Genomic DNA, 25,290 nt, shown 5'->3' with positions numbered 1-25,290 from the left:
CTGTTATCTCTGTGAGATGTGAAAGATTTCATGATACACCAAGAGGTTAGCCCTGTAAAAAGAATCTCCATTGTCATACTTAGCTAGGGGTTTGAGAGATTGAAATACTTTTTATGAGTTGTTAGTGTTCACTGATTAGTAAAAGCAGCCCCCTCTCATATGGAAATATATTATTATGAAGGTGCTCTATCCATTAGACTGTCTACAACAAAACAGATCAGGAAGAACTGAAGGGTGGGGTAAGGAGAGAGAATTTTGTACTTCATTCATGAATATGGCACAAGTGATCCCAGTCAGTGGCACTTTTGATAACGTTTTATCAGTTCCAATGAAGACCTTCCCTGGACTGCCTACATTTTCACTCAGCCACTTTTCAGAACTGTTTTTTCTTTTTTTAAGATTTTATTCATTTATTTGAGAGAGAGAGCGCGCATACAAATGAGCAGGGAGTGGGGCAGAGGGAAATGCAGAAGCAGACTCCCTGCTGAGCAGGGAGCCTGTCCCTGTGGGCTCCATCCCAGAACCTTGAGATCATGATCTGAGTCAAAATCAGATGCTTAACCAACTGAGCCTTCCCAGAACCCCTTTATGACCTGTTTTAAAGAGGCTAGGAACAGGATGATCTTTTCAGTGACTGTGGCTTACTGGGCTTGGTGGTGTGTGGCCTAACCAACTGAGATACCTAGTTCAACCAAGCACCCTTGCCTAAGAATCCAGTATGGGAGTCTCCTCTGAGTGGAAGGTAAGAATCTTAACAGTTCCACTACTGCTTCTTGGTGAGATCTTGTCAACTCTGGAAAATGTGAGACATTTGAGAAATTAAACACTTTGTATCATCTTGTTTTGGAGGGAAGGAAGAATACTGATGCTTGAGACCTCTAACTTGGGCACATATTTTTGCATTTACTCCTTTTTAAATGGCTGCCATTTGTCTAAGCAAAGGTCTTACTGCAGAGCCTGAGCTCGGGCCAGTGTTACCTGTGCAACTCAACATACCAGGGGTCTAGTCTCTACCTGTTATTTACCACACAGTTTTTGGATCTGTACAATGGGTGTTTCAATAACACCTACCACAAAAAGGATTGCCTTGAGTATTGAAAGAGAAAATACACACACAAAAAACTCCCAAAACCATAAAAATCAAACACAAGTTAGAGTTACCTAACCCCTTTCCTTTTCAGCTTCATTACCATTAGATCCATACCCCATGCCAGAGTCAGAATGACTTAGGAGTTGGCCACAGGCGTCAGCAAATCCCGTTTATTTTTTTTTTTCTTAAGATTTTATTTATTTATTTGTCAGGGAAAGAGAGGGAACACGAGCAAGGGGAAAGGCAGGCAGTGGGAGAAGCAGGCTCCCCATCGAGCAAGGACCCTGAAGCGGGACTCGATACGTGGACCCTGGGATCATGACCTGAGCCAAAGGCAGACGGTTAAGCAACGGAGCCACTCAGGCGTTCCTGCAAGTTCTGTTTAGACTTTCCTTGAGCAAACAGTGGCTGCTGGACACCCTTGACTCCAAATAATAAGGAAGAGAATAAACGCATTGTTACAACAGTCTTCATTTGGCAATATGAACTGACTCAACAAGTTTGGGGGCTTCCAACCCAAATGGTGAAAAATCAATTCAGGGTAGACTAACACTTTTCTATTCTTATTCTTCATATGAATTCCTTGTGAGTCCATGTTGGGTATTACTGGCGGGGCCTCTTTTCAGGCCAACCTGATATGACAACAGTGCTGTTCCAGCCTTATTTCTGAAATCTGAGGTACCCCTCTGGATCTAATCAGGAAACAGAGAGATTTAATCTTTTTTTTTTAAAGATTTTATTTATTTATTTATTTGACAGAGATCACAAGTAGGAAGAGAGGCAGGCAGAGAGAGAGAGGAGGAAGCTGGCTCCCTGCTGAGCAGAGAGCCCAATGTGGGTCTCTATCCCAGAACCCTAAGATCATGACCTGAGCTGAAGGCAGAGGCTTTAGCCCACCGAGCCACCCAGGCACCCCAGGAAACAGAGAGATTTAGCAGGAGGTTTAAACTGAGGTGGCAGAGAACGGGGAGTTATGGATTGCTAAAGCTATGTTGGGGTGTGGCGTGCCTTTGCTTACACAATTTTACAATAATCAAGGTCACCAGTGGAACTAAGCATCCTGTATGGTATTTGTTTTCATGAATCATTTCTTTAGCCCTGTGCTAGCCTGGGCAGAGTGCTGAGAGCCAAGGGAGCATTTCCCATAAAACAATGAATATACATCAAATGAGAGAGGAGCAGAAAACCCTCTTTAACAGATCTGTCTTGTCCTGAGGCTCCAGTGCTAATTGCCCCCAAAGGGACTTCCCAATCTATACTGGGAAGTCCATAGGACCTGGGAATCTGGCACACCTGGATTGTAATAAAATTGGATGAGTGAGGGATGACTCTGCCACTTAGTAAGGATACTGCATCAAACAAGTTAATTCACTTCTTGCAGCCTCGGATTCCTGATCTGTAAAATGGGAATGGTAATACACATTATGATTCTTACTCTAACAAGGCTGCTGTGAAGATTAAATTAAGTTAGATAACACATGCAAAAGGCCCAGTGCATACCCTTGACATGTCAAGGTGCTTAAGAAATACTGGTAGGCAGAAAAGTAAGTACACAAATAAGGATATATAAATGATAACACACAGTTAACATATGGTAAGCGATGCAAGAGTGGCAATACAGAGTTGAATAGGAGAAGAAGAAAACATATTTGAACAGTTGGCACTTGACCTAGTTCTGGAATAATCAGGAGGACTGCAATGGGCAGAGATGGATTGGATAGAGGGGGGAGACTTCAGAGAGGTCCACGAGGAAAATGCAAGGGATCCTGGGAATTGCCAGTAGATCAGGCGGCAGAAATGTGAAGTACGTGTGAGTACAACAGGAGATAAGGTTGGAACGTGGAGTAGGTGTGGGGGACAATAGAAATCCAGCCTGGAAAGTTAGAAATCTGAAGTGGAGAATCCCTGAAGGATTTCTGGCAGAGATAGCAGCCTTCTCAGTGTGGATTAATAGGAATGAAAAGTAAACACGGTTGAGGAAGGCCAGAAGGTAAGAGAGGGAGGTGGGAGCAAGGAGATCAGTCAAGGAGGAGGCTAACAGGTGTGCTGGCAGGTGGCAGTGGGACACATGGAGAGGTGTCGATGGGAAAAATATGCTGAAGGTAGAGGTTAGAGGGTTTGGCAACTGACTTTAAGTGTAGGGTGAAGGAGAGGGGCAAGCCATGGGTTTTGGTCAGGGTTTTTGAGTGGGTGCGGGAGATGTAGAAAGAACAGCTTTAGGAGCAGAGTGATGGACTTTCATAGTTCTGACTCCCCCGGATCAGCTCCTCTACCAGGAGGGAGAAAGTCCTGAGATCCCAGCATAGTATTTCACTGCATGATCATATCTTCGGACCTTTTATGTTTCCTCCCGTATTTGCTTCTAACTCATTATTTAAGGTTTGGGTTCCACAGGGAAATGAGTAGGTCTAGAAAACATTCAGGACCCCTGAGATTTCAGGAACTATTTCACCAGGAGCCTAAGATTTAAAGTGACTCCTGGGGGGCGCCTGGGGGGCTCAGTCGATTGAACTTCCGGCTCTTGGTTCTGGTTGGTCATGATATCAGAGTGGGGGGATCAAGCCCCCAACATCCAGATCCACACTCAACAGAGAGTCTGCTTGAGATTCTCTCCTTCCCCCTGCTCTCTCCATCTCTCTCTAAAATAAATAAATACATCTTAAAAAAAAAATAAAAAACAAAGTGACTTGGGGCACCTGGCTACTCAGTTGGAGGGGCGTGCAATTTTTGAAATCAGGGTTGTGAGTTTGAGCCTCACATTGGGTGTAAGGCTTACTTAAATAAAAATTTAAAAACTTAGGAGTGCCTGGGTGGCTCAGTCGTTAAGCTCTGCCTTTGGCTCAGGTCATGATCCCAGGGTTCTGGGATCGAGTCCTGCATCTGGCTTTCTCCTCTGCGGGAAGGCTGCTTCTCCCTCAGTCACTTCCCCTGCTTGTGCTCCCTCTCTCGCTGTGTCTCTCTATCAAATAAATAAATAAAATCTTAAAAAAAATTTATTTTAAATTAAAAAAAAAAAAAGAAAAGATTTGAAGTGACTCCTTTGGTTGGGAGTCACCAAGCTTGAATGTTTAAAACATCCTGCCATATTTGGTGGAGAGGGGAAATAGAAAGGCTCCTTTTGTCATGAAGTACTTTTTTTCCCCCCAGAGATTTTATTCATTTATTTGACAGAGAAAGAGAGAGCACGCAAGCAGGCAGGAGGAGCAGAGGGAGAGGGAAAAGTAGGCTTCCTGCTGAGCAGGGAGTCCAATGTGGGACTCAATCCCAGGACTCTGGAATCACGACCTGAGCTGAAGGCAGCTGCTTAACCGACTGAGCCACCCAGGCATCCCTCACTAGGTACTCTTGTAGGCTTGTGAGATGTGCTGGTTTTAGTAATAGATATTTGAGATCTGAAGGCTTTTGGGGAGTCATTTTGTCTATTCTCCCATCTCAAGGTAGGAGTATACTAAAACTGGACCAGTCTGATCATTATCTACCTTACTTTATTTTTAAAAATGTTTTATTTATTTGAGAGAGAGAGAGAGAGAATGGGGGCTGGGGCAGAAAGAGAAGGGAAGAATCTCAAGCAGACTCCAAGCTGAGTGTGGAGCCCAGTGCGGGGCTCAATCTCACAACTCCGAGATCATAACCTGAGCTGAAATCAAGAGTCAGTTGCTCAACTGACTGAGCTTCTCAAGCACCCCAATCTGCCTTACTTTCAAAGAAAAACTTTAGGGGCAGCTGGGTGGCTCAGTCAGTAGGGTGTCTGACTTTGGCTCAGGTCATGATCTTGGCATCATCGGGATTGAGCCCCATGTCGGCTCTGTGCTCAGTGGAGAGTCTGCTTCTCCCTCTCCTTCAGCCCCTCCCCCTGCTTGTGTGTGCACTCTCTCTCTCTCTTTCAAATAAATAAATAAAAATCTTAAAAAAAAAAGTTTAAAAATTGTAAAAGTGACACATTTCCTTTGCAGAAAACTTGGGAAAAAATAGATAAATAAGAAGAAGAGAGTAAAAATCACCTCTACTCCTAGCATTCAAACTATGAATTTTACATAGGTTTTTGTGAGAGGGAGGCAGAATATGGTACAGAGTGTGGGGTCTGGATATATGGAGTGGGGTGGGATCAATTTCCAGCTCCTTTGCTCAGTAATGGCATGCCCTTGGGGAAGCTATTTAATCTCCTCACACCTCAGCTTCTTCATCATTGCCATGGGAATATTAATAAAGTCCACTTAATTGATTACTATATTATGACAGTCAAGTGAATTCATACATAGAAAGTGCTTAGACTAGTTTCTGGTGCATAGTAAGTACTCAATAAACATTAGCTGTTCTAGATTTTTTAGTGGAAGTATAATTAACATGGTCTTATAGTAGTAAATAATAAGAATTTAACAGGGGTAAGAGTGTTGGAAAGGGAAAAAGAGTAGATGTGAAAGGTATTCTGAGGACAAAGTTGGCCAAACTTGGCAAAGAGAAGGAAGAGAGCATAGCAGGTAAGGGTCTGGAGCTGTGCTATCCAGATATGGTAGCCACTAGCCTTGTGTGGCTATCGAGCCATGAAAATGCAGCTAGTATAGCTGAGGAAATGGATTTAAAAAAAAAAAGATTTTATTTACTTATTTGAAAGAGAAGGCTATACAAGCAGGGGGAGTGGGAGAGGGAGAAGCAAACTCCCCATTGAGCAGGGAGCCCGATGCGGGGCTCGATCCCAGGACCCTGGGATCATGACCTAAGCTGAAGGCAGAGGCTTTAACCCACTGAGTCACCCCGGTGCCCCAGAAACTTAGTTCCTAACTAAGAAATTAAGTTTCTGTTCCAAGTCCGGTGTGTGTGTTACACTTTACAGCATGACTGAATTCAGATGCTAGATTTTCATAAAAAATACTGGATCTCTATTTGGATTTCATTAAATTTCTGGTTAAGAAAGTAGATGGGGACCCCTGGATGGCTCAGTTGGTTAAGCAACTGACTCTGGGTTTCTGCTTAGGCTGTGATCTCAGGGTGGAGAGAATAAGCCCAGAGAGCTCCGCTCTCAATAAGGAATCTTCCTCTCTCCCTCTGCCCGTCCCCCTACTTGCACCCTCTGTCTCTAAAATAAATAAATAAATCTAAAAAAAAGAAAGAAAGTAGATACACATACCCAAGTAGTTGCAAGCACAGCTGACAAATTTTCAATGACTGAGTTGAGTGTGCATTTTAACTTTAACTCTTATTTTTTTTTAAGATTTTATTTATTTATTTGATAGAGATCACAGTAGGCAGAGAGACAGGCAGAGAGAGGGGTGGGGGGAAGCAGGCTCCCTGCTAAGCAGAGAGCCCCATGCGGGGCTGAATCCCAAAACCCTGGGATCATAACCTGAACCAAAGGCAGAATCTTTAACCCACTGAGCCACCCAGGCATTCCTAACTTTAACTTTTAATTAAAATTAAATAAAATTAAAAATCCATTTCCTTGGAGTGCCTGAGTGGCTCAGTCAGTTTTGTGTCTGCCTTCTGCTCAGGTCACACGATCCCAGAATCCTGGGATCGAGCCCCGCATCGGGCTCTCTGTTCAGCAGGGAGCCTGCTTCCTCCTCTCTCTGTGCCTGCCTCTCTGCCTACTTGTGATCTCTGTCTGTCAAATAAATAAATAAAATCTTAAAAAAAAGAAACTAAGTTTCTAACGGAACTTAGTACAGAAAAAATGAATGCGAAACATCTCAATAATATTGCATGCTGATGGCATGTTGAAATGTATTGTTAAAATTCATTTCACCCAAAAAATAAAATTTCACCTGTGTCTCTATACTTTTTCAAATGTGCTTACTGGTAATTTTAAAACCTTGTATGTGGTTCACTTGTTTCTGTGGTCGGTGTTGACTTGGCGGTGACAACTGACCATTTCAACTGCATTATCTTGGGCAAGATACTCACCTGTCTTCTTCTCAAGTTTTTCATTTGGAAAATGGGGATAATTTATATCTTTTATGGATTGCTGGGAGGATTAAGCAAAATGCTTACAGTGGTTTGCAAAATGCATAGCGTAGAGTCAGTGCTTAATGTTGCGCTTGTTACCGTTTTATGATCAGCTTTTTGAAAACTGAGGAATGGGGACTGAGGAATGGGACTGAGCTCCAGATTGCCTTATTCTCTTTTGGCATATTGAATACTATTTTTAAATAGCTTTATTATTTTTGTAACAATGGTACATTCTTATTCTAAAATATCAGGAAGTAGAGAATGTGAACAGGGATGCAAAACTTACCCAAAATTTCATAACTGGCTAACATCACTATAAACACTTTGTTGCCTATTTCCAGGCTTCCTTTTATACTTGTAGACTTTCTATACTTCTACACGTAAATGTAGAGATATAAATATATAATTTTCCATAAATGGGATCATATCATACATGCTGTGTCATAACCCTTTTTTTCATGCAAGAATTTGCAAAAGACATCTCTATCTGTTAATAAATATAGGTCTAACTTCATTATTTTATTTATTTATTTATTTTTATTTATTTATTTGACAGAGATCACAAGTAGGCAGAGAGGCAGGCAGAGAGAGAGGAAGGGAAGCAGGCTCCCTGCTGAGCAGAGAGCCCGATGCGATGCGGGGCTCGATCCCAGAACCCTGGAGATCACGTCCTGAGCCGAAGGCAGAGGCCTTAACTCACTGAGCCACCCAGGCACCCCTAACTTCATCATTTTAAAGGTTACAAAGAGTTCTGTAGCATGTATAGAATATAATCTATTTAACCGACCAATTCAGATGGCTTCTAAATTCTATTGCTATCTGGGCGCCTGGGTGGCTCAGTGGGTTAAAGCCTCTGCCTTCGGCTCGGGTCATGATCTCGGGGTCCTGGGATCGAGCCCCATGTCGGGCTCTCTGCTCTGCGGGGAGCCTACCTCCTCCTCTCTCTCTGCCTGCCTCTCTGCCTACTTGTGGTCTCTCTCTGTCAAATAAATAAATAAATAATCTTAAAAAAAAAATAAATAAATTCTATTGCTATCAATAATACTGAAATGAATGCTTTTGCATATATATTTGTAAACATTTGCTCAATTGTTATCCTGTTAACCCCTTAGCTATATTCCATACATGAAGATTCCTTGATCAAAGAGCACATATATATTTTTTAAGATTTTATTTACTTATTTGACAGAGATCACAAGTAGGCAGAGAGACAGGCAGAGAGAGAAGAGGAAGTAGACTCCCCGTTGAGCAGAAAGCCTGACTCGGGGCTCAGTCCCAGGATCCTGGGATCATGACCTGCGCCAAAGGCAGAAGCTTTAACCCCCTGAGCCACCCAGGCGCCCCACAAAGTGCACATATATTTTATATTGCTCCCTATTATCCAATTTCTCTTTTGGGGAAATTGTACCAATTTTATTTTCCATGAACTCTGCATGTCCTCACCTTTTCTCATATCTCTGGCAATATTGTCAGTCCTTTCAAACTTAACAAATGGGACGGTAGGCAACACGCACACCCCTTTGTTTTTGCTTGACCCCTAGCTGAAGGACCCCTCCTGTTTCAGGAAGGACCCAACCTAGAGCTCCCAAGAGACCTTAGAATGTTTCTCGAAGCTATTACTGCAACTGAGGGACAGACTCTCACTCATTCTATAGCAAGCAATACAAACAAATCCCTATACATCAGTCTTTTTCTAAATTGCTTCTCAGCTTCTTCTCCCTCCACCAGCGAGCAGTGCTCTTGGCCACGCTGCCTCCAGCTCCCCTCTCCCCTCTTTCACGTTTCCCCGTGTAAATAGCCCTGGGGAGGAACTGGGCTTGGAATAGCAGACTTGATACTCCCAAATAACCAGTGTAATTGACTTGCAAATTTGGTTCAGTGATATGAAAGAAATGCAGAAGATAGGACAAGGAGACCTAACTGTAGATCGTGGATCTACCCTAGATGGTAGATGGGGAAGGTGACAGCTGGCCTCTCTGAGGAGTGGGTTTAAGTGGCGAGCTCAATGAAAGCTGTGGAGAAGTTTGGCAGGTGAAAAGGAATGGACAAGCTTGCAGGCAGGAAAGAGCCTGTGCCGCTTTCTCTTCCGGTCCGAGGCGCTTCGGGAGCTGCGGGCTTCGGTGCAGACATGGCCAAGTCTGAGAAGCACACCACGGACAACCAGTCATGAAAATGGCACAGAAATGGCATCAGGAAACCCCGGTCCCAAAGATACGAATCCCTTAAGGGGGTAGACCCCAAATTCCTGAGGAACATGCGCTTTGCCAAGAAGCACAACAAGAAGGGCCTGAAGAAGATGCAGACCAACAACGCCAAGGCCATGAGTGCACGAGCCGAGGCTATCAAGGCCCTCGTCAAGCCCAAGGAGGTCAAGCCCAAGATCCCAAAGGGCAGCAGCCGCAAGCTCAAATCGACTTGCCTACATCGCTCACCCCAAGCTCGGGAAACGTGCTCATGCCTACATTGCCAAGGGTCTCAGGCTCTGCCGGCCGAAGTCCAAGGCCAAGGCCCAGGCTTCAGCTGCGACTTCAGCTCCAGCTCCAGCTCCTGCTCCTGCTGCAGCTCAGACTCCCAAAGGTGCTCAGGCCCCCACAAAGGCTCCAGTGCAGAGGCTTCTGTCTGCCAGTGTGAGGACAGAAGGACTGGTATGACCCCTGGGCTTCTATCTGCATGGGTCTGGTGTCCTCCTGTGCTATTTGTACAAATAAACCTGCGGCAGGATCTGTAAAAAAAAAAAAGAAAAACAGTCTGTGCCTAGGAGACAGAGAGAAGGCCAGTGTGGCTGGGCAACATCAATTTACACTTGCAAAATGAGAAATGTATATCCCCATTTTGAAGTTTCAAAGCTATTAAAAGAAGATATCTTAAGCAAAAGTCCCGGAGGGCACTGTTTGTTTAAAAATTGTTATTAATTTTTCCATCATAAGGTAATATATGCCCATAATAATAGCTTACATTTATTGAGTTCCCCAAGTGACCTACAGGCAGGAACACATTTGGTCCTCATAAGAACTCTGTGAGGTAGGCACCCCACCTCCATTCCACCCCATCCCTCTCCTCTTGCTTGCTCCACTCTCTCCCACAGCCCTCCCGGGCCCCTGCATGTAGTTTACGTACATACATCTGTGTGTGCGTGCACACACAACATTTTTTTTTAATTGTCCATATTTTCTGACTAGAATGTAAACTCTGTGAGGGCTGGTATTCTTGTACATTTTAATCATTTCTAATTCCCAGTGCCTGCCACAGAGAGATTAGCCTGCCAGAGGTTACTTGGCTGGAAAGAGAGCAGGAAGGAACTCAAGCAGCTGGGCTCTTCCCCACCGTGCTGTTTTCTGCATGTCAGCCCCAATTGTGCAAAGGGTAGAAGCCTAGAAATAAAAGTTTCCCCTCCCCGCCCCTCACAAGTCCCCAAAGGCTAACCTCTTTCAGCTCCTGCTTCGATTTTCTTCTTGAAATATCTTATGCCTCTACAAGCACATCTATTTTTTCGCCTTCTATACAAATCAGATCAGAATATGTGTCCTGTTCTGTATTTTATTGTTTTCCTTACTACAGATCCACATCTTTATTTTTAACAGCTCCGTGGTGGTTCGTGATAAACATCTGCCGTGATTTGCTAAAGCAAAGTTGATGACTAGGTCAGTTCCTGTCATTTATATGGTAACAGAGCTGCAGTGACTGTCCTCTATGTGTACTGAGGCAACTTGTCTGAGTCTGTCAAAGAGTCCAAGTGTTTAGCATTTTGATAGAGGTGTGCCAGGTTGGGAGCAGGGATTTTTAAAGACAGCATTAGCCTTCTCCATCTGCAGTCAGAGGGAGGAGGGAGGCCTTGTCTGGGAGGGCCGCCGCCACTCTCTTCTCCCCCAAGAATCACTGAGACCCGGAGGGCCGGGCTGCAGAGCCTGTCGGCTCTATCAAGCTGCCAGCTTTTCCCCGTCAGGACAGATGGGCTGATGGCTAATTTTGCCAGATTTTCAGAAAATAATTTGGTCCAACTCAGAGCTCTTCCTCAGTCTGTATCATTCGTCTAGTAAAGTGATAAAAACTGTGCCTTTTGTCACATTTCTTCCTAAGCTCTCTTTCTATGTCATACCAGATAAAGCACAGAACAGATAATTATAGTTAGTGCTTGACAGCTGCCGAAAGAAAATATATTTTTCATACTTCCTAGCTCTGTGCTTTTCAAAATCTTTTTAAGTCTGAGAACCCTAATGTGAGGTTATCACCCATTCTTCTCCTTCAATTTGACACGTGTTATTAAAAGCATTTTTTAAAAGACCCACAGAACTCTGCAGGGTGGGAAAAAAATAAATAAAGTGGCTTTCACAGGCCTAGGACATGATTTTCTAAATCGAAATTGTGCTGATGATACAATAAAATGCAAAAACCCGTAATAATAATTGGATTTTAATGTAATAAGCCTGCGTCCTTGTTGGAACACCCCTCTTCTTACCCCATGCACAACACTCAAGGAAAGCTGTTCCTCAATTAGAAAGGAAACTGAAATTGGCTAATTTTCTGCTTGAAATTGATTACTTTGCCCTGCAACCTCAATCACATGAAGATAAAAGAGTGGCAAGTAAGCCACCAAGAGAAAAGATAAAAGGAAGCATCAAGGGTATCCATTTGTTTGATATGCTTCAGATTCTCCTAAGGGTGGTGCTGGCTCAGGACAGCATGTCAGAAAAGTCAGGTGCTCCCAGCCATGTGCTAAACACAGGCTAGATGCTCCATAAATCTTGAATTAATGACTCAATTTTTTTCCTTGTAAAACATTTTTTTTTTAAAGATGAGGGCTAGAGCCTCCCTTTGCAAATATTGAGCTATATAAATCATCCATACAAGAAAGGAAAGGGCTATGACCAAACACAGAATAAGAAACAAGGTAGCAGGATGTCAGAGGGAAACAAAGAACTATGGGGAGGGGGAGAAGGCATATTTTTAAAAGAATACATAGAGTTTTTAGTCCTGGATTATCCAAAGATGAGTCCTGATTTTTATATTCACTAGCTCGTTTTTCTCGGGTGGTGATGGATTTGGGTAACATTTCAGAAGAATGAGTGATCATGACTAGTGTGCTTTATTGTCTTTGATGTAATTATCATTTTAGTCAGATGATGAGCAAACAATGGGGGTGGGCATGAATGAAGATGAGCAGATAAAGGTGATATCGCTGGGAATATACCACAAATTTTCAGGAGATTCTCTGAAAGAGGAGACATCCTGTTGATTTTTAGATAACTTAAAAATCTCAGGTTTTTGTTTCCAATTATGATTGATACGCCATTAAAAATCCCTATTTTATACTCGCAGAAACTGAGGACCAAGGAGATCAACAGGTTGGTTCACTCTGGGGAGTGTTGTTTAGATATAAAACTGTGACCTCACCAAAAGCTGGTGTCAGGGTAGATCTCAGTGGCCAACCAGACAAAGACAACCTCACAGCCTCCCTTAGACAGCTGGGTGAGCACTTACCCTCAAGTGGGTTTTATTGCTTAACAATTACCAACGTTTTGGGGTGCCTGGGTGGCTCAGTGGGTTAAGCCCCTGCCTTCGGCTCAGGTCATGATCTCAGGGTCCTGGGATCGAGTCCCGCATCGGGCTCTCTGCTCAGCAGGAAGCCTGCTTCCCTCTCTCTCTGCCTGCCTCTCCATCTACTTGTGATTTCTCTCTGTCAAATAAATAAATAAAATCTTAAAAAAAAAAAAACAATTACCAACGTTTTAAAGATTTATTTATTTATGTATTTGACAGACAGAGATCACAAGTAGAGAGGCAGGCGGTGGAGCGGGGGCGGGGGGGGGTCTGGGCGGGGAGAAGCAGTCTCCCTGCTGAGCAGAGAGCCCAATTTGGGGCTTGATCCCAGGACCCTGAGATCATGACCTGAGCCGGAAGGCAGAGGCTTAATCCACTGAGCCACCCAGGTGCCCCACAATTACCAATATTTAAAAAAAATACTTTTACCCCAGAGAATGAGAGGCTCACTATTTATGGAGCGGACTCCTACAATTGGGGTAAAAAGTATTCTTTTTTAAACTTTGTAAGTGTGAAGCAACCTGACAGCCCCATTGTCTCCAATACTCATTTCCTCCGGTGACAGATACTGTTCATATTAGTACCTGGTCCCAGAGAACAGTGATCATCAGAGTACTCACAATTTGAAAACATTAATGACAGATTTCCTCTAGAGATCATGGGCCATTGTCAAGTTTTCTCTGCCCTTATTTTTTCCTCTTATATTTTTAATTCTCTGAAATTTGAAATAATTCATCCACCAGGTATTTTTTTAACGTCATGGACTGAAAAAGAGACATGGAAGAATTGTAGGACATGAAACCGACACTGATGGCACTTACAGCCTTTCAAGGAACAAGCAGTTACAAACAGAGATCAGTGCATGATAGAATGAGGCCAGAGAGGGAGGAGCAGCGGGGCAGAGCACAGTCTCTGGAGACTGGCTTTGTACCCTGGGTACAGCTTCACCGACTGTCAGACTCATTTATCAAAGGAGCTAATCATATTTAATTTGAAGCATTTTTGTGAATGTAGAAATGAGAAATAAGATGTGCACAGTATGACTCTTTGTATTTGTTTGCTAGGGCTGGGGGTCCTAAAGCAACAGAAATCTATTCTCTCATAGTTCTGGAGGCAAGAAGTTCAAGTTCCAGGTGCCGTGGTGCCATGCTCTGTCTGATGGCTCTAGGGAGAAATCTTCTTTTCTCTTCTTAGCTTCTGGTGGTTGCTGGCAATCCTTGGCAGTCCTGGCTTTGTGGCTGCATCACTTCAATCCCTGCTCCATTGTCACATGGCCTTCTCCTCCTGTGTCTCCGTGTCTTCACTTGGCCTTCTTATTAAGGACATCAGTTACTGAAGTTAGGGTCCATCCCTACTGTAGGATGACCTTGTCTTAACTGATTGTATCAGCAAAGACCCAATTTCCATGTAAGGTTATACCTTCTGAGGCTCTGAGTGGACATGAATTTTGGAGAGACACTATTCAACCACAACAACATCACGTAGTAAGTTCTCAATAAGTCAAAGTGATTATGGTTATCAGAAGCCAAAGTGCAAATGAACAGAGAAAAGTTATTTCAGTATGGGCTGGAGTGGTTAAGAGAGCTTCTCAAAAGACGTGAGAAAGTCAAGTAGGGCCTTAGGGAAAAGGTAATGTTGTTTGTTTGATTGATTGATTGATTGATTTGAAGATTTATTTATTTTAGAGAGAGCACACACATGAATGGTGGGGGGTCGGGTGTGGAAGATCCCAAGTGAGAGGGAGAGAGACTCTCAAGCACACTCCCCACTCAGTGGGGAGCCCCATCTCACCACTCTTGAGACCATGACCTGCCAAAATCTAGAGTTAGATGCTTAACCAATTGAGCCACCCAGGTGCCCCTAGAGAAGTGGTAATATTTAGTTAAGAACTGAAGGTGAAGGAGGGTCTATCGGGCGGGGAGAACGGAGTATGAATATTTTAACACTAAGATTACTAACCTTGTAAAATAAGCTCTTAATGAGACAGAGATCTCCTCTGGTCCAACAGGAATTAAAAACTATAATCTTTTTCTGAGTTGATAAGCCCCTATGTTATCTATTTTTATCTATTATCTATTAATTTATAACAAATTGCCCTAAAACTTAGTGGTTTAAAAACCCAAACATTCATGATCTCAGTTTCTGTGGGTCAGGAATTCAGGCCTGGGTAAGCTGGCCGAGTCTGGCTCAGAGTCTCTCATGAGGGTAAGGTCAAGAGGTCTACCGGGGTTGCAGTCCTCAGAAGCTTGTTTAGATCTGCTTCCAAGATGATCCACTCACATGGCTGTTAGCAGGAATGAGTTCTTCACCTTCTGGGTCTCTCTCTGGAGCTGCCTGAGTGCCCTCATGACATGGCAACCAGCTTCCTCCAGAGAGGGTAGTCAGAGACAGAGAGTGGGGAGGAAGCCTCAGCCCCTTTTACGACCTACTCTCAAAAGTCACACACCATCACTTTCGCCATGTTCTTTCTGTTCATTAGAAGCAAGTTGCTGGGTGAATCCAGCCCACACTCTGTGGGGTGGAGGGGGAGAGGATTAAACTCTCTCTTCCTCTTGGAGGGAGGAACATCCAAGAATATGTGGGCATATTTTAAAACCACCACATCACAGCATATCATGAAATCATCCATTCCTTTTGCTGTTGGACTAGTTTCCTAAATTTGATGTTCCTATATCTCCATGTTGTTATTATTATTATGTATTAATACACAGTAATCATTTTGGCCTCTCACAGTGTGCCGGACACTGTGCTTGCAGCTGGGAGTTTGGAATGGATTGGCCTGATGCTTGCCTTAAAGGAGTTTACAGTCCAGTGGCAAGGGAAATGTGTTATAAGTATAATGCACTCAAATAAGAGATAAAAGTTAATATAAACAAAAGGCTTTGGGTTTGTACTATAAGAGGGAAACTGCAGAAATCAGAGACAGCTGTAGGGGTAGGTGGCGCCTAGGGTACCATCCTAAACTTAGCCTCCTCCCAGTAGATGCTGGACAGGTCACTGGGGGTGGGACATTCTAGACCAGGAGATGGGAATGTGCAGGGCTACATATGGGAGAATTTCAGGTTGTCCAGGATGGCTTTCATGGAAGGGGTAGGAAAGGGAATGGGAAGGTGGATTGAGGCAAGCCTTGGAGGACCTTATAGAATAGATAGTGTTAGAGAGAAAGATTGAACCTGATTATGAATACATTAAAGAAGTTTTTCTAGAGAGTAGTAAATGCTTAGATAAATGTTTCAGAGAATAGGAAAAAAGCTGGACCAGAGAAACGAATGTATCTGTGTGTATGAACTCATTCATTCACTCATTCTTTCACTCAACAAACTTTATTGCAGACCCATTATGTGCCAGACATTGTTTGTAGTCTAGTGGGAGATATATATATATATATATATATATATATATATGAATGAAATCATCACAGAGATAAAATTACACCTGTGACAAGTGCTACAAAAGGAAAATACATTAGGGGATTTGACTTGAGCAGAAAGTTCAGGGAACTCTTAGGGTAGCCATAACCCAGCTGGGGTCTGAAGGATGTCCAGCAATAGGCAGCCATGAGGGGTAAGAATCAGCACAAGCAAAGGCCCTGGAGTGAGTACAAAGGACTGAAAGAAGGCCAGTGTATTGTGAGGAGCAGAAAAGGAGGGAAGGAGAACATGATGAGCAATGAGGTAGGAGAGGAAGGTAATCAAACCTTGAATGGCCTTATTTTAATTAAGTAATTAATAGTGCCTCCACCTATAAGGACTTCACTTTTCAGGAAATATTCCATCAAAATAGTAGAATCCAAACATAAGATGAATATTATGGCAGGAAAAAATACAATTTAGAATGACAAATACAGAAAGAATAATTAAATGAATATATAAATACTATAGAAGCAAAAGAACTGGAAAATTGACCCTGAGCTCCCTGGTGGCCAAGGTAAAAGATTAAAACATTATAGGACATGTAGTGCTCCAAGCCCATTAAGAAAACACATGAGAAGATTATTTAGCAGGCAGATGCAACAGAACCATGTACCGATGGGCAAGCTGTGGCATGATGGCATGAGAATAACATATTAGGAACATCAGGGTAAGACATTGCAGAGAGATTCACTGATTAGTTAATTTAATTGCTGAAACTCTATAGTATCTGTGGAGACTATTATGGGGCCACTGATTATGAGTTGTCTCATATATGTATGTATATATGAAGTAGATATGGAATGTAGCTTCTTTTTAAGCCCGGATAATTTCCTTTGGTGTCAAATTGAAATCGCAGGGGATATGATGTTTAATTCCTCTCTGTTAACCATTATTGAGGTTGGTAGTATGGGAGTGGGAGGAAAAAAACAAGATGGCTTGTTGATCGGTGAGTATAAAAATAAGTAGGAGATCTGTCCTGATTTCTCCTGCGACTGCTAAAAAGCAGGAGGATCATCTAAGGCCTTCCTGGAAATTGGAGAGAACAGCATCCTGCTTTAATTTCTTCCACCAAATTTCACTCTTGGACCCAGGCCACTTCTGCTTTGGCAAAGCAAGAGGTGCTGATGTGAACCGAGTTCCCAGTGATGGAGCCCCAGGCTGGTCCCCGGGGAACCTTTTGAGATTGCTTTATGCAGTGGCTGCCAGAGCCCTAGGCGCTGTCAGGTGCCTGGCCGTGGGTGGGGGAATGTGGGAGGGGGCAGAGGAACCCTGATACCAATTTTAGTACCACATAAAGAAGGCTTTCATTTTCTACTTTGTAGCAGAAGCCATCTGCAAAAGTGAACTGGGGCAAATGGCTTGGAGCTGAGCATTCTGCCTTGGGCCCTGTTCTTTCTTGCAGTTCCCCTTCCCAACCACCCTCCAGCCCCACCTCTCTTTCTCACAATGGACAATATTACAGTTTCCCAAAGGAAAACATTGCAGGCGGGTCAGTGGCACAGTTCCCTCCTCTTGCTTTAGTTTCAGGTGTTTGCCCATTTTCTGCTACAAAGTCTCACGACCTCCTCCAGGCAAAGCCTGGTGGTAGAAAGCTGGTTTGGGCTCCATGCAGGCCTTCGCCACCTCCCAGGGCTCTGGGCCTCTCCCCCGTGGCTGGCTGGCATCATCTGGCTGCCACCCTCATCTGCCACCAAGACCCTCAGAAAGAAAAGTGACTTCCTTTGAGAACCAGGTCATCCAGGAAAGGGTGGCTGAGACCTGGCCCTCTGGCCTGTGAATGGGTGGCCTCTATGATGGCCTCCTTGGTTTCTGGATAGGAAACAGCTATGCGTTCAGATGGCTGCTGCGTTTCCTGCTCTGGTCTTTTCTACATGAGGTGTAGACGAAGTTCTGCAGAGCTAGTCGATTCCACCTTTGTCCTTACTTCATGCAACTTGGAAGCCCTCTGGCAACTTTCAAAGCATCTTGCCCACCTCATCCCGGAGAGGACTGTCTGTTCACCTTTCCAGGTGGAAAGTCCTTGGGGGGATGTTGTCAGAGCTTCTCCCAGGGATGTCCCAACATTTCCAGCAGAGGAAAGAAACAGATTTAAGTAATTACCTCCAGGCACTCTCTCTCCTCCCTCCTTTTTAGAAGTACTGGGGTAATGTAATTTCTCAACATAAAAAATAGTAACAGTGGTTGGACCTGGAAGGCGAGTGAAAGGGTCCGTAGACAAAGGTCGAGACTGATACAAAGCGAAAGTTAAGCAGGGCTTTATTTCGCGCCAAGCATCGAGAATCAAACAGACCGGCCAGGGCGGTCTCTTGCAAAGAGGCGACCCCTCCCAGTCTCACAGACTAACTTTTATAGAGCAAAGGCCATGTGGTTGAGCCTGGCCACACACAGGTGGCCAATTGAATTACAATTCACCCTATAGTAATTATTTGAACTAGCGTATCACTCTGGTCAGAATTGGCGCCCAAAAGGCAGGGCCCACGATTTTGGGTGGTTAGGGAGGTGCTTTCCTGATTGGATGTCTCCACCTGGCCTGGCTCATCCTTGGCGGGTAGGGAGGTAATACGTGCGCTTTTACTGATTGGACGTTTCCACCTGGCCGGACACGTCCTTGTATGTGGGCTCCATTATCTCTGCCCAGCCTGACATGTCCTGGTATCTGTGCTCCGTTATTGGGGGCTATTTGGCCGTATTTCACCAATTCTGTTCCTAAGCGCTTTCCTCTTGCGGGGAAGGGGCAGGTTCAATCTAAGTTTACTGCATAAACAACAAAATGGCTCACTCGGGCTAAGTAGGCCCTTAGAGGGAGGTTTCTGGAAATCCTGCAACTATATAGGTGACCTCCCCACCCTCCAAAAAAGACTGAGCCGATCTCTCAGTCCACACCTACTCTCCACTTCTCCCGGGCCAGCTTCCTGGTTTAGTGTGGGGTAGGGGCCCCCGGCTTTAGCTGGTGTTCACTGATGGGGAGGACTTCCTAGAGCCCAGATTGATGGCCCCACCCTAGCGGTTCTGATTCAGCCAGTCAGTGAAGAGCCCTAAGAATTTGCATTTCTAATCCAAAATGATTGGGCCTTTTGGGTCTTGGGACCACACTTTGAGAACCACTGATTTAAATGTAATGAAAAGGATAAGAGCTTTGAAGACAGGTGGGTCTGGCCTTGAGCCCCAAACCTGCTGCTTACTCATCAGCCGTGTGACTTTGGGGTATGCGCATCTCCAAACTAACGTCTTCATTCTTAAAATGGGGTAAATAATATCTACCCCACAGGTCATTGATCTGAACACGTATTTGTTGTAGGAATATTTCAATACTGCGTTCTCAGCTGAGTGGTGGGGACATGACAATGGATGAGACAGTCTTTGATGTGAAGGACTTGGGGTGGTTGTGAAGATTAAAAAGATAAAACTTGCAAAGGTTGAGGACCCTGAGAGATGCCTAATAAATATTCACTGCATTTCCCTCATAGGAGAGAACGTGATTCTACTTTTTGGGTTTGTTTGTTTGTTGTTTTTTTAGAGGAGGGTGGGGGATCCAAAATGTCATTTTCAAATTTTATAGCATGAGACCTAGAGCAATAATTCTCTTTGATAAGATAGAAAATTTGAGGTAAAGGAGCCCCTGGGTAGCTAGCTTAGTTGGTTAAGCATCCAACTCTTGATTTCAGCTCATGTCATGGTCTCAGGTGAGAATGAACAAGCCCCTCATTGGGGTTTGCATGGAGTATGGAGGCTGCTTAAGATCCTCTCTCTTCCTCTCCTTTTGCCCCTTCCCCCACTCACACTCTCTCTCAAAAAAAAAAATCCCCAAAACAAACAAAAAAACCCCCCAAAACTCCAAAAGTTAAAAAAAAAAAAAAGAAAGAAAGAAAAAGAAAAGTTGAAGTATGTATGTTAGTGTACGTCCTATGTCCTCCAGCACCTCTGAATGTGGCCATATTTGGAAATAGGGTCTTTGCAGATTGTGGTCAAGTTAAGATGAGGTCGTTAGGATGGGCCCTACCCCTATATGACTGATGTCCTTATCTAAAGAGGAAATTTGGACACAGACACAAACGCACACACCCAGGGAAAATGCCATGTGAAGACTGGGGTTATGCTGCCACAAACCAAGGAAATCCCAGGATTGCTGGCCATCACCAGAAGCTAGGAGAGAAGCACGGAACAGATTCTCCCCTTCTAGTTCCATAAAATGAAAACTGTACCGGTGCCCGTATATGCCAGAACAGCCTTGATCATATTTATATCTCCTTACCCTATCTGTAGTGAGTATTTTTAGCTGAGTTACTCTGAGGTGAAGCGGGAAAACATCTCAAAGTGTTATGGTGAGGGCATAGGGTCGGAGTAGGGAGAGAGAGAGGGTAGAAGTAAGTAGGGGCCAGGGAGCAGAGTGAACCTTGCGAGGTGTCTAGTGCTTGGTCTGAGGGCAACGGTGGGGCAGTCGTACATTCTGTTCTGCAGTTCGGTGGGTCATGCTGGCTGTGGCCTGGAGAGTGGCTTGGAGGCAAGAAGGGAGCAAAGCTTGGGAGACAGGTGAGGAGGCTCCTCTAGGTGAGAAATGACTGTGTTTTTACTTCAGTGGTAGCAGTGTGGATGGAGAGAGGTGGACTGATTCGAGAGATATTGTGAAGGTAGAAAACACACTTCCTGGGGCGCCTGAGTAGCTCAGTGGGTTAAAGCTTTTGCTTTCAGCTCAGGTCATGATCCCAGGGTCCTGGGATCGAGCCCCGCATCAGCTCCCTTCCCTCTCTCTCTCTGCCTCCCTCTGCCTACTTGTGATCTCTCTCTGTCAAATAAATAAAATCTTAAAAAAAAAAAAAAGAAGAAAGAAAAGAAAACACACTTCTTGACTTGAACAGGGGCTGAATGTAGCAGTTTAACCAATAACAGAGCAAAAAGGCAATGCCAAGACTGGTTATATTATTTTTTCAAGTGTTCGGAATTTTTCTTTGTTTGTTTGTTTCTTTCTTTCTTTTTAAAAATATTTTATTTATTTATTTGTCAGAGAGAGAGCACAAGCAGGGGGAGCAGCAGACAGAGGCAGAGAGAGAAGCAGGCTCCTTGCTGGGCAAGGAGCCTGATACGGGACTTGATCCCAGGACCTTGGGATCATGACCTGAGCCAAAGGGAGCTGCTTAACCAACCGGGGCATCTAGACATCCCCAAGTGTTTGGAATTTAGTAAATATTTTAAAGAAATAAGTAAAGCTAAATATTTAAACATTTCAAATGCACATCAAGTAAAATGTACATTTATAAAAATATAAATATTATCATTCTAGTATAAATTGTTAGCAGATAAAATTAAGGAAAAGAAACCCTATAAACCCTGAAGACCAGTATTGCCACCACAGTGGAGGATGGTGTGGAGCACCAATGGGTGAGAGGAGTTGAAAACTGTTTTGTTTTTTGTTTTTGTTTTTTTAAAGATTTTATTTATTTATTTGACAGAGAGAGATCACAAGTAGGCAGAGAGGCAGGCAGGGAGAGAGGAGGAAGCAGGCTCCCTGCTGAGCAGAGAGCCCGATGTGGGACTTGATCCCAGGACCCTGAGATCATGACCTGAGCCGAAGGCAGCGGCTTAACCCACTGAGCCACCCGGGCACCCCGAAAACTGTTTTAAAATGTTGGAACTGACGTGCTTAAGGAACACCCTCAGAGGCAGTAAAAGATAAGGATTAGGAACTCCAGGGTAAGGGCTGAGCTCAAGGTGTAAACTTGGAATCATCAGTCCATGAAGACAACTGAAACTTCAGAAATAGCTTTGTGTAAGAGATTTGAACTGAGCTTTTGGAAAGGCTAGGATTTTAGTTGAACTAGAAAATGCAAACACAGAGGAAATGATTTACAAGTGGAGGGAAAGAGCAAAGCCAAGAACGCTGTGGCATTAGGGATACACGGATACTGTTAGCGGTGTGCTGGTCAAGGTCTAACAACCTGCTCTTCAAAGGTGAGGAAGGGCACTTTGGTGGCTCAGTGGGTTAAGCCTCTGCCTTCGGCTCAGGTCATGATCTCAGTGTCCTAGGATCGAGTCCCGCATCAGGCTCTCTACTCTGCAGGGAGCCTGCTTCCTCCTCTCTCTCTCTCTGCCTGCCTGTCTGCCTACTTGTGATCTCTGTCTGTCAAACAAATAAATAAAATCTTTAAAAAGAAAAAAAAAAAGGTGAAGGGAAACCCTGGTTTATCGTGCTTGCTGATTTCCAGGGTATAAATGCTCCCATCCAAGCCGGTGTCCAGCTATCAGTATTCCTGAGCGTGGGGCCGGGGACAGATGAGCGCAATCAGCTATGGGGAGCTCCTGCTAGGAGCAAGAGAACGTAGCACACATCTAGACACAGTCCTAATGGGGAGGGAGGGTTCTGCTGGGAGTAGTGCTGGGAGTAGTGCTGGCTACGTTTAAGAGGTATCATGGACGGCTAGGGTGGCTTCGAAGACAGAGAACAAGCAAGTGTTGACGAGGGTGCAGAGTCACTGAAACCTTCATGCTTCTGGGAATAGAAAACGGTGCGGCCATTATGCGAGGTGGTTGGGCCGTTCTCAAGAAGTCAAACATAGAGTTACCGTAGGACCGAGCAATTCCGCTCCCAAGTATATTTCTAAGAGAACTGAAAACAGACATTCACACCAGAACTTGGACATGGATGGTCATAGCAGCATTATTCACCATAGCCAAAAAATGGAAACATCCCAAATGTCCCAGTGAGGAATGGGTAAATAAAATGTGGTATATCCATACAATGGAACGTTATTGGGCCATAGAAAGGAATTACATACTGATATGGGCTACCACATGGAAGAACCTCGAAAACACTAGGCTGATTAAGAGAAGCCAGATGCAAAAACTGCCTATTAGGGTTGTCCAGCTGGCTCAGTTGGTAGAGTGGGAGACTCTTGATCTCGGGGTCATGACTTCAAACCCCACACTGGATGTAGAGATTGCTTAGATAAAATTAAAACAAAACAAAACAAAACCCAGAACCACAGAGGGCCACCAGGTGTATAATTATATTTATATGAAATGTCAGGAACAGGTAAAACAACACACACATACAAAGTAGGCTGGTGGGTCCCAGGAGCTCGTGGAGGGGAAGATGCAGAGTGACTGCTGCTGGGTAAGAGTTTGAGGACTCTTAAGCCCCAGATTAAGAAACAGTGTTCTAGAAGACCGCGGTGTCGCAGCCGTTCAGATATGTTTGCTCCATTGGCGTTCCAGAAGCCCTGTCTGTTGACCTGGCTCTCCAGGCTGGATGTCTGTCCTCTGGATTCAAATTCTCCATCATCAACAGCAAACACATTTGAACACTACGGTGTCCTTGGAGAGTTTTGCACAGGCCAGTACCTCACTGCCCTGTTTCTTTCATGCGTGATTAAAAGCTCAGGTAAAAAAATTTAACGGAACATTTTGATCTCATTAGAAAAACCAAGAAAAGCGCATCTTTGAAACATAATCTCATCAAGCAGTGCCTTGAAGACAGATGTGTGTACGGAGCTCTCAGCTATCAGAGAGGGTTTGGAATTTATAAAGGGACATTTTGTTTACTGGCGACAAAGCCATTTCAATCCTCGGGATGTTTATAAGCAATACGGAAAAGCTCTCTGCACCTGACAGGCTGGCTTGAGGTACCAAGTGTCTAAATGTCAACGACCAGCCTTTCTCGTGGAGAGATTAGCTTTGGTGGCGGGGGTGGGGGGTTGTTGCTAGGGAAGAAAAAGAGGGAAAAGGACAGATGTTATTTCATATGTATGAGCAGACTGGGATCAGAGGGTGAGTCGGGACAGGCGGTAAACAGCAAGGGGAACCAAGGAGGGGGGTCTACCTCCTGCTGTCATCATTGCTGTTAGGCCACAAATGTCTTCTCCTCGCAGCCTTATTGCCAGGAAGAGGAGGGACGAGCTGGGGCACCCCCTCCATGAGCTCTTTCCAGGCAGGGACATGGCAACTGCTGGCTTTGTTTTCTTTCTTCTGTTAGCCAGTTTACAAAGATCTTTCCTGAACATCATCTCCTAATTGTCCTGAGAATTTGCTGTTATTCAGTTTGGGTGGGTGGGTGAGATCTACTTAATCATCTTATAAACAAAAAAACAAATAAATAAAATAAAATAAAATGTGGGGGCCCCCCGGGGGCTCAGTCAGCTGAACGACTGATTGATCTCAGCTCAGGTCTTGATCTCAGGGTTGTGGGTTTGGGCCCAGCGTGGAGCCTACTTAAAAAATAGATAATAAAGGTGGCGCCTGGGTGGCTCAGTGGGTTGGGCCTATGACTTTGGCTCAGGTCATGATCTCAGTGTCCTGGGATCGAGCCCCGCATCGGGCTCTCTGCTCAGTGGGGAGCCTGCTTCCTCCTACTCTCTCTCTCTCTGCCTGCCTCTCTTCCTACTTGTGATCTCTCTGTGTCAAATAAATAAATAAAATCTTTAAAAAAAAAAAAATAAGATAATAAGGGACGCCTGGGTGGCTCAGTGGGTTAAAGCCTCTGCCTTCAGCTCAGGTCGTGATCCCGGGGTCCTGGGATTGAGGCCCCGCATCGGGCTCTCTGCTCGGCAGGGAGCCTGCTTCCTCCTCTCTCTCTGCCTGCCTCTCTGCCTACTTGTGGTCTCTATCTGTCAAATAAATAAATAAAATCTTTAAAAAAAAAAGAAAAAGAAAATAGATAATAATAATTAGTTCATTTTAAAAAATTATCTGAGGGGGCACCTGGGTGGCTCAGTGAGTTAAAACCTCTGCCTTCGGCTCAGGTCATGATCCCAGAGTCCTGGGATCGAGCCCCGCATCGGGCTCTCTGCTCTGCAGGGAGCCTGCTTCCTCCCCTCTCTCTCTCTGCTTGCCTCTCTGCCTACTTGTGATTTCTCTCCCTCTGTCAAATAAATAAAATCTTAAAAAAAAAAAATCATCTTAGCAGGGCACTGTCATCCCTGTTTTGTGGGCACAGGGAGATTTAATAACTGATCCCCAATTGTGCAGTTTGGGGTGGTGGGACAAAGTGAGAGTCTGGATCTTTGGGCTCTAATCAAAAGTGCCTTTCACAGCTCCAGAACCTCTATAGAGTCTACCTTTTCCCCACCATGCCGTCATTCAACAAATCCTTACTGATAGCTACTGTGTGGCAGGCACCGTCCTGGGCACTTGGGCTACATTAGCGATTGAAAATAAAGATGCCTCATCTTACAGAGTTCGCACCTGATCTGGAGTGAGGATGGGGCAGAAATAGACAAGGAACATAATGAATAAGTTATAAAGTGTGTTTGAAGGCGGTAAGTGTATGGAAAAGTCACTCAGGATTTGAGGATCAGTGGGGTGGAGGGGATAGGA

At 44.4% G+C, this 25,290-nt stretch overlaps 1 protein-coding gene and 1 pseudogene across 4 annotated transcripts in view; both read left to right on the top strand.

Annotated features, from left to right (window-relative positions):
- The window catches only part of KIAA1324 (KIAA1324 ortholog), a 70,194-nt gene that overhangs the window by 1,340 nt on the left and 43,564 nt on the right, over window positions 1-25,290 (top strand). The window lies entirely within an intron of this gene.
- On the top strand, window positions 8,347-9,779 carry LOC116567904 (annotated as a pseudogene).

Source organism: Mustela erminea, chromosome 10 (genome assembly GCF_009829155.1).
Source record: "Mustela erminea isolate mMusErm1 chromosome 10, mMusErm1.Pri, whole genome shotgun sequence".
Classification (NCBI taxonomy): Eukaryota; Metazoa; Chordata; class Mammalia; order Carnivora; family Mustelidae; genus Mustela; species Mustela erminea.
The sequence above is the reverse complement of the archived record's forward strand: the minus strand, read 5'-3'. Positions and strand labels throughout refer to the sequence as shown.